This window comes from Stigmatopora nigra, chromosome 5 (genome assembly GCF_051989575.1).
Source record: "Stigmatopora nigra isolate UIUO_SnigA chromosome 5, RoL_Snig_1.1, whole genome shotgun sequence".
NCBI classification, from domain to species: domain Eukaryota; kingdom Metazoa; phylum Chordata; class Actinopteri; order Syngnathiformes; family Syngnathidae; genus Stigmatopora; species Stigmatopora nigra.
This window is the reverse complement of record NC_135512.1, coordinates 14,025,618-14,034,089: the sequence shown is the minus strand read 5'-3', so window position 1 is coordinate 14,034,089 and position 8,472 is coordinate 14,025,618. Positions and strand designations below refer to the sequence as shown.

Sequence of the window (8,472 nt, the reverse complement as noted above, 5' to 3'; positions counted from 1 at the left end):
ACGATAGTTAGCTCAACTTGACATGAAATATAAGTTTTGGTATTTATTACTTGATAAAACCATCCACTGACAATTCCAGTAACTTCATTCAGTTCATTAAAATGCTGGTTGAAATCTAAATTGCACAACATGACAGATTTCTCTTAGATGGATGGAAGCTCCCCTGAAGCTTAATCAATCGCTTAAAGTACAGGTTTTTATATTTTCTAGAAATGTGTTAAAATTATTGTACATTCAGTAAAGTAATATTGTATTACCATGAGTGCTTTTGCGAAATGCTTCGGCCTTTGTTGGATCTTTGACATGGTCAAGATTTCCGGGCGACCATGGTTTTGTCAAGTATTGACACCTCTTTCTCTCTATTACAGATATCAAGCTCGACTGCCAAAAGCAGTCATTAACACTCTAGCTCTTGTCATTGTCTTGACCAAGGAATTCCACAAATAGAGCAATCTATTTGTGTGCTAAGCAACCTGAAAGGCATCACTATCAATATACCACAATACCACAACTCAATTTCTATTTACATCCCTTGGATTTCACAATAAATTAAACAGGGTGATGTAATTCAAACTATTGGAAATTGATGAGGAAAACAAAAGACTATATTAAGAGCCACTCTCTCATGGTCAACGGAGGAAGATATATGTTTAGACCCTGAAACAGATGACACAAAAGAAGTGTGTTACAATAGTTATTAACAAAAAAAATATTAATGTGTGGGACAAAACATTGAATCATTTTCCTTGGTGCTTATCATTAAGCTTGAGTAAGGGTTGTTGTTTATAATAATAAAATGTCATGCTTTCTGTGTGTCATTTATGAACATGAATGAGTTAAATAAATAAGTAAATAAATAAAAACATTACAAGAGGTTTCCCAGTAGCTAAATGGCATTTGCCCTGACATTCAGAACCAGGTTTACATGTGTTTTGCCACGCCATCACTTTTGATTGTCTAATACTGACTTTGACTGATATTGTAGTAGGGAATGCAACATTGGCAGCTCCTTCTTTTTGGTCTCTCTTGGTCACAGTCCGGTTGTCCATTCGTCCACAATGTTCAAAATATTTGCAATTTCTTTCCAAATTAATGAAGCAAACAAGCTGTTGTGCTTTATCATTATTATCAGTGGTGGGCTGTGAATCTCACACCTAGGCCTTCAATACTGCTTCATCCAAATCAATCCACCCCCAATAAATGATTTGATGGCTATTCATCTCATACTGCAGCTACTGCTGTAACACATACAAAAATAATCATCAATGATAACTTCCTAAAATTACAATATTATTTAGGAATACAGTAATACCTTGACATACGACTGTCCAAACATATGAGAAATTTGAGATACAAGGAACATTTTGAGCAAATTTTTGCCTTGAGATACAGTCATACAAGATGGTTCCCAATGCGGCCATCAGGGTGGCCGAGTATGCGAGAGGTCGTTTATGAGAACAGCATTGCTATATCTTTTTCACCGCATCTCCCTCACATGAGGATATCTACGAGCACCGGCCCAGGCCGTACAGGTTGCATTTTTTACTGGAGATAGCGTGACCAAGTCGATAATCTGCGCAAAAGCCAAAGGCATCTACATGGACTTGAAAGCAGTGGGCAAGTAAGCATCTGAAAAAGGCACCACCCTTCCAATCAATTTGTGGCTGGTGCGATCATTTTGAAAAACGAACTGGGATATATTCGGTTCTGAGGTATGGAGAAGCAGCAAGTTCTGACTCAAAAGCCGCGGTGGAATACATTAACATCTTTCCCTCAGTTATCCCACAAGAAGGCTTATTTTTTGGTTTAACACAAGATTAAAATGTATATTTAAGTTTTTAGTAATCAAAGGTCATTTGAGTTAAATTTAAAATGTATGTTACTAGCGCATTGCCATCCATCAAGTCTATCTGCTGTCCTGTCTCTCTCTCTCTCTCTCTCTCTCTCTCTCTCTCTCTCTCTCTCTCTCTCTCTCTCTCTCTCTCTCTCTCTCTCTCTCTCTCTCTCTCCCTCCCTCTCTCTCTCTTTCTCTCTCGGTCGTGCCCTCCATTACGTCTGTCTGTACTGAGTTATGTCACATTTTAGTATGACCACTAGATAGGAGGTATTTGTTACTGTGAGTAGGTGGTGAATTAGAACAAATAAAAAGATGTTTTCCATTGTAATATCCTGTTTTTTTTTTCAGAGGGTGGGAACGGATTAATTTCTCATCTCATTTTCTGAACTGCTTTGTCCTCATTAGGGTTGTGGGGGGTGCTGAAGCCTATCCCAGCTTACCACGGGCCACCACATGAAACCATAACATTTCATAACGTAAATATTTTCTATGTAGACATTCGAAAGTAAACAGACGTACCAATGTATGTAGGCCTATTCTCTATATCTATTCTTTCTGTCTGTCCCCTCAGACCTTTTTCTGCCTTGTTATAATATAAATATTGCAATAAAAACATACTGAAGTGATACTTCAAGCTCCACGTTGATCAGAGACACGGTTTAACCATTAAAAGTTTTTCAGATTCACAGTTTTACACTAATTTGGTGCTAGTCTGGAAAAGTTTAGATAAAAGTGGACCTATATAGAAAAAACTGCAAAGTTGGGGTTTTTGTTTCTTGCTCAACAGCATCACAGCTATGCTCTGGATATAAATTCATTGACAACTAATTCTGTTTACCGACTGGCAATAAATAATTGGTAGAAAATCATTGCAATATATTTCCGTAAATATATTTTCAGTTGAGCTTTTGCGATATGAATATATTTATTTTTATACTGAAAAAATAATAAATATTGGTCGCCAAACAAAAATTTTTTGCAATAATTTCCCTCAGCCATTCTATGTCGTGTGAGAGAAATTTTCAAATGCATGTACACAGAAAAAAACTTTTTTTGATATAAAAAATAAAATTTTCCAAGCCCTGATTATTAGTGTGTTAGTCTCTGGGCTAAGGGATTGAAATCTAAAACCATTAAGCTTAACATTATGGTATGTAAGGGCCAAAAAAATGCCGGGCCATAACGGTAAAACTATTATAGAATCCATTCATCATCCCAACTGTCAAAGGAACTTCAGAGTAAACATCACCACACCATACATAGATAACCACATAGGTGCCCAATCTCTTCCTAGATGTGTCAAAAACACTCTTTCATCAGTCTCTCATCCATCAGCCCACTCTGTCATAGTTCAGTCTAAGGTCACTCAATTAGGTGATAAACCTTACCGATATGTGTGCTTATTCCTTACTGTTGCACATGCATGGCTGCAGCAAGCTACAAGGTCAATAAGTAAACACACGAAAGATACTGCCAAAATAAAATTCTGCCTTTTAAAAAAACTATTATAGTATGTGAATAATGACATAATTTTGTAACTCAATGAAATTAAACACATTGCTTTTATATTGTTGTTTTTGCTGATGTTATTACACATCACTAACATGTCTCTTCTTTTGAATGTAAATTTTAATGAAAGTGAAAAATGAAATTTTGCGATAATCATCTTAATTGAGAAACAAGCGGTTTCTTGATGTTTTTTCTCTTGCAGGATCTTCAACTAATCAAAGAATTCAATTTGACATCCCTCCTTCCATAACCTTTCTACAACTTGTCCTGTTCAGTGTTACAGCTAAGCTTGGGCCACAACTGATTTTTGGGGAGGAGCGGCATTGGAAGAAAAGTTGTAAAGGACAATGAGTTAAAAAAATGAATGATAGCCAAAACCAGTGACAAAAACTATTGCTGTTTACCTATAATTTTAATCAACAGAAGCAAATGCAGAATTATGTAAATAAAATTACTGAAATAGCTCTTAAATAAAATGTTTTCCCCTGATTTTAGTTTTAAAAAATCTTCTTATGTGTTAACATTGGACAATCCGGTTTATTTTAATACTAATATGGATATTATTGTGATGTTTTTTGTCGTATTCTCCATACCTTCATCAGACTTACACTGATACTTACACTTTAAATTGCTCCTAACGATGAGTGTGTGTGAACGGTGGTCTGTCTTCTTGTGTCCTATGATTGGCTGTCCACCAAATCAGAGTATCCCCCTTCTTGTGCCCGAAGTCAGCTAGTTTAGGCTCCAGCACCCCTCGCGACCCTTGTGAGGATAAGTGGTTCAGAAAAAGAATGAATAAATAATACAAGCTCCGAGCAAATCAAAAGCTTTAAATAACTACTTACGTGCAATTTCCTTATTATATTAGCACAAAAATGGTTTCACTCGGAGAGCAGGGATGTGACAAGCAGGATTAAACCTTAGAGAGAAGAGTGTGAAAAAGCAGTTCAATCAAGCTACCAAGTGGGATGATGATGATGATGATGATGATGATGACGATGATGATATCAGGAGTGTGTTGTGAACTGCTGCATTAAAGTGAAGGGATGCAGCAGCATTTACATATGAACGAGGCACGAGTAGCTAGCGCACATATGAAATGTAACACAATAACAGTTTAGAAATTTTCTTTCACACACACACCCTCAATTTCCTTGAATCACTCCACCTTTTGCATACACTCTCACCCCCTTCCGGCATTTGCTGCACCTGACAAACATACACAAATGCACACACCCTCGACACACACCTTTTTCCTCCACCTCTTCATTAATATTTTCCTCTCCAACGCGAAGAAGAAAGACCTCCAATTATAAGCTGCTCCGCAGCAGAGGGGCTCAGCGCCGCATTTATTAGGAGCTCATTTGGCTAAGCAGGGCTAAACACAGTGCAAGGTTTAGGTGCAGGCGGGGGTCCGAAAGAAGGGGAAGATGCACCCTCTCTTAGTGTGACATTAAAGAGAACATCCCCGTATTCTGTCCTAATCCAAACTGATTTGAGATGGCAAGGAGGAGGGGGGGGTGTTGAGAAGTAGCATTGGATTATTTGTTTATGGTGGTGGTGGAGGGGGGTATGTGACGCCTCTGCTTCTCCAGATTTACCGTCTTATACAGTCTCGCTGCGTTAATCGCGTCTCTTCCCCCAAACGCAACCCATTTACAGTTCAAAGCAACAGAGACTATATCTATTGCCGAGAATATTACGATTAGTATTAATATCATCACCGTATTCGAGACGGAGAAGTCTCAGAGGGGAACATGAGAGGGGTGATTATGACAATAGCAATGCTGCCCGAGTATGGCATCCCACTCTTTCAAAGCATGACCTTACCGCCAAAATATGTTTCACTTGCATCATAACACTGAGTTGATTGGTTTAGAAAGTTAGAAGTGTTAGTCATCACTTTGCCACTTTCTTTTTTGCATCCTGTAGCCAATCACAAGGACTTTTAAATAATAATAATAATGCATTGGGTTTATATAGTGCTTTTCAGAAAACTCAAAGATGTTTTGTGTTGAATTATTCATTCAAAACAGACTAGGAAGCAACCTACTACTACTATACGCAGACTGACAGAACCTCAGCAGGCAATTTGCACCATTAGGCCATCTGACCACCAACAGCCACTTTCTCTTGGCCAAATTGATTGAAGTGTCTTGCCCAGGACACAATGAACGAGCAAAAATGGGATTGGAACCTTCAAAGCAAAACCTACTCAACCAGCATTGCATCAATGTTTCATGCTTTTTCATTTTTATGTTGAACGTCAATTCAAGAATACTTTGGGGTGTCAGTCAGTCATCTTCTATACCATGCATTCTTGTAAAGGTTGAAGGGATTGACGGAGCCTTTCATAGCTAAGCACTGGCAAAAGAGAATCGATATCCTAGACTGGTCGCCAGTCAGCTGTAAGGCAGACTTTAGAGTAATGAAGGCAAAATAAAGATGTAGATAAAGACTACAAAATAATTTAATGTTTATTAAAAAAAAGAAGATGCTCTGAAAATGAATAGAAATTAGCAAATTTAAAAAAGGTATTCAATTGCCTCATGTTATCTCATTTTTCTCCACGGGGGCAGTAGCTTTAGCAGGGAAGCGTCCTAGGTAATTGATTGTGAGAATTATAAAAGTTGCCAAATATCAGTTTTCACAATCTAAGTCTGTTATCATTACTATATTGGTGACAAATCAGAAAGAAGTCTGATAATATTTTTGGAAAAATGAACGATAAAATACGAAAAGATTTCCTGGAATACTGAATGCACAGGGTGTTTATTTTTTCATTTTTATTTTTTGTAATGATAATTGTCCACAGCACCCACTGGGCCTCTCTCTTTTTTTTAAGTATGCATTTTTTTGTGTGCATAATGTTGTACTAAACAGCATGCATCCCTGGCATTACGCCAAACTACATCTCCCCTCTTCAAATAACCGCCCAGCTATCTGCACCTGCTCCAATTATTATCCTATTAGCAACAAATACTGTGCAATTAGTACTCGAAACCCTCACACCCAGGCTGCTACAGGCTGTAAAAATTCAGCGAGACAGAAATTAGCAGGGAGCGGCAACAGCAGTGATCAAGCAGCAATTAATCAGCAAACACATGTTTCAATGTGCAGACAGCCCAACACCTTTGCTCTTGTAGAAAGGGTGGATGGATGTGGAGAAGGTGCAAGGGTAGGGATGCTGAGTACAGAACAGAGCCTGCAATACTATTTCTTTTTATATTCCTACTCTGCAGGTGGAAGGAACTTTATTACTAGGCCATGGACAAAATCCCAAAAACTTGAATAGTGCAATTGAAACATACAATGTATGTAAAAACATGTGTTTATATAAATTATTGGTCTAAGTGAGTAAAATAAAAGAGTGTTGTTCAAGCCACGGCAAATTTTAAATATTTTAGAAATGGCTACATATGTTTAATAAGGTTTCAAAATGGCTGGTCTATCAGGTCAGAGAGCCTGTAGGTGTGTGTGCCTTCTGACTATACTCCAACCACACCCCGCTCTGGCGCCAACTGTAAATTAACTACCTATACTGGTTTTAATTTGGGTATTAATGTGACTATCTTGCCTAGCTTGTTTTCTAAGTCTACGCATATACTATGCCAGCTAGCAGAAACAGTCAAAAGCATATTTTTGTCAATTTTTTGCCAAGAAACGGAAGACTTTTCTCAATGTGACCTTGAATCAATTTTTTTGTATTTTAATTCTGTTAATGTGAGCACGGTCTAAAAGCTGAGGGAGCAAAACAGTGTGAACACAACATTAAATTCAACAAATACTAATTCAACTCTGTGCGAAAATATTACAGTTAAAAAACACATGATTGATAATATTTGGATTATGCCGTCACAGAAATTGACTGAGAAAAGTATGTGAGTGGTTAGCGCATCGCCCTCACAGCTCTGGGGTCCTGGGTTAAAATTGGATTGTATTGGACTGGATAACTTTATTCATCCCGTATTCGGGAAATTTCATTGTGACAGTAGCAAGAAAAGGCATTGTTATAAGTTAGACAGTACAGTCGCAAGGTCGCAGAACAACAAAGCAAAAGCACAAAGTACAAAGCAAATCAAAGTCAATGGGATCATTAAGAATCACCAAATCAAATCATTACGACAGAAAAGCAGCAAAAACACGAAACGAGCAAGAGTGGACGGAACTACCGCCACCGGCTGCCATTTGAACGGCGCCAACTTGGTTTCAGTAGCAAAAACGGATAGACTCAAAAAGATGTTGTAAAGTTGGACAAAAACTGGAACCACACACAGGAAGTCTTCCACGAGATGGGGAACTTCTGCAAACTGTGACCGAGGTAGAGAATACGCAGAGTCGCCCTTCCAATCTTATCCGCACAGTTCCTCAGTAGTCTGGTGTTGAAGAAAACAGCAACAGGGCAGAACTCCTCGACTCTGTTGCTGGTAAGCACCAGCAGCTCTTCCTTCTTATCCCATGATGGAATGATTGGTCAGAAGCGTTGCCTCTTCTTTCAGCACTTTTGTCCAGCTCCGACACTTCGGCGGTACTGAGGTGTTGCTCCATCTCCTGCGTATTGTAACAGCTAATCCCATGTGTGTGACAGCGTAGGCATGGCTTAAAATACAGGTCATGTGGAGTTTGTATGTTTTTCCCGGGTCTGCGTGGGTTTCGTCCGGGTACACCGGTTTCCTGCCACATTCCAAAAACATGGTAGGCTGATTGGAAACTCTAAATTGCCCCTAGGTATGGGTGTGAGAGTGCAGGGTTGTCCTTCTCCTTGTGCCCTTCGATTGACCAGCCACCGATTCAGGTGGGATAGACTCCAACACCACCTGCGACCCTAACGGGGATAAAGCGGTTCAGAAAAGGAGATGAGAGCGATTTGATATGCAGTTTTACATAAAAAAAATTCCAATGAATTCATCAGATGCAAGTATAAACAACATTTCAGAAATATGAGTAGTTAATCATGTAATTTTTAATCGTTTAACCCGTAGATATCGATTCGTAGTCAGAGAAATAAGACCTTGAACCCTCACCTTTTAGATTCGTACTCAAGTCAAAAACAAACAAAATATTGACAGTATAATACATCATGTATGTAATCATGCATAGACCTTTTTTTCCAATCTTATTCCCTA

At 38.5% G+C, this 8,472-nt stretch overlaps 1 long non-coding RNA gene across 2 annotated transcripts; it reads right to left on the bottom strand.

The window, feature by feature from the left end:
- Positions 1-486: 486 nt before the first annotated feature.
- On the bottom strand, positions 487-4,725 carry LOC144197190 (uncharacterized). 2 transcript variants are annotated; one of them, XR_013326482.1, is made up of 4 exons: positions 4,596-4,725; positions 4,192-4,265; positions 3,967-4,108; positions 487-1,238 (listed from the first exon to the last, which is right to left on the bottom strand). It is a non-coding gene; the product is annotated as an uncharacterized LOC144197190 (long non-coding RNA). The 2 variants fall into 2 exon arrangements; XR_013326483.1 differs by having other exon boundaries at positions 487-1,235.
- Positions 4,726-8,472: the final 3,747 nt, after the last annotated feature.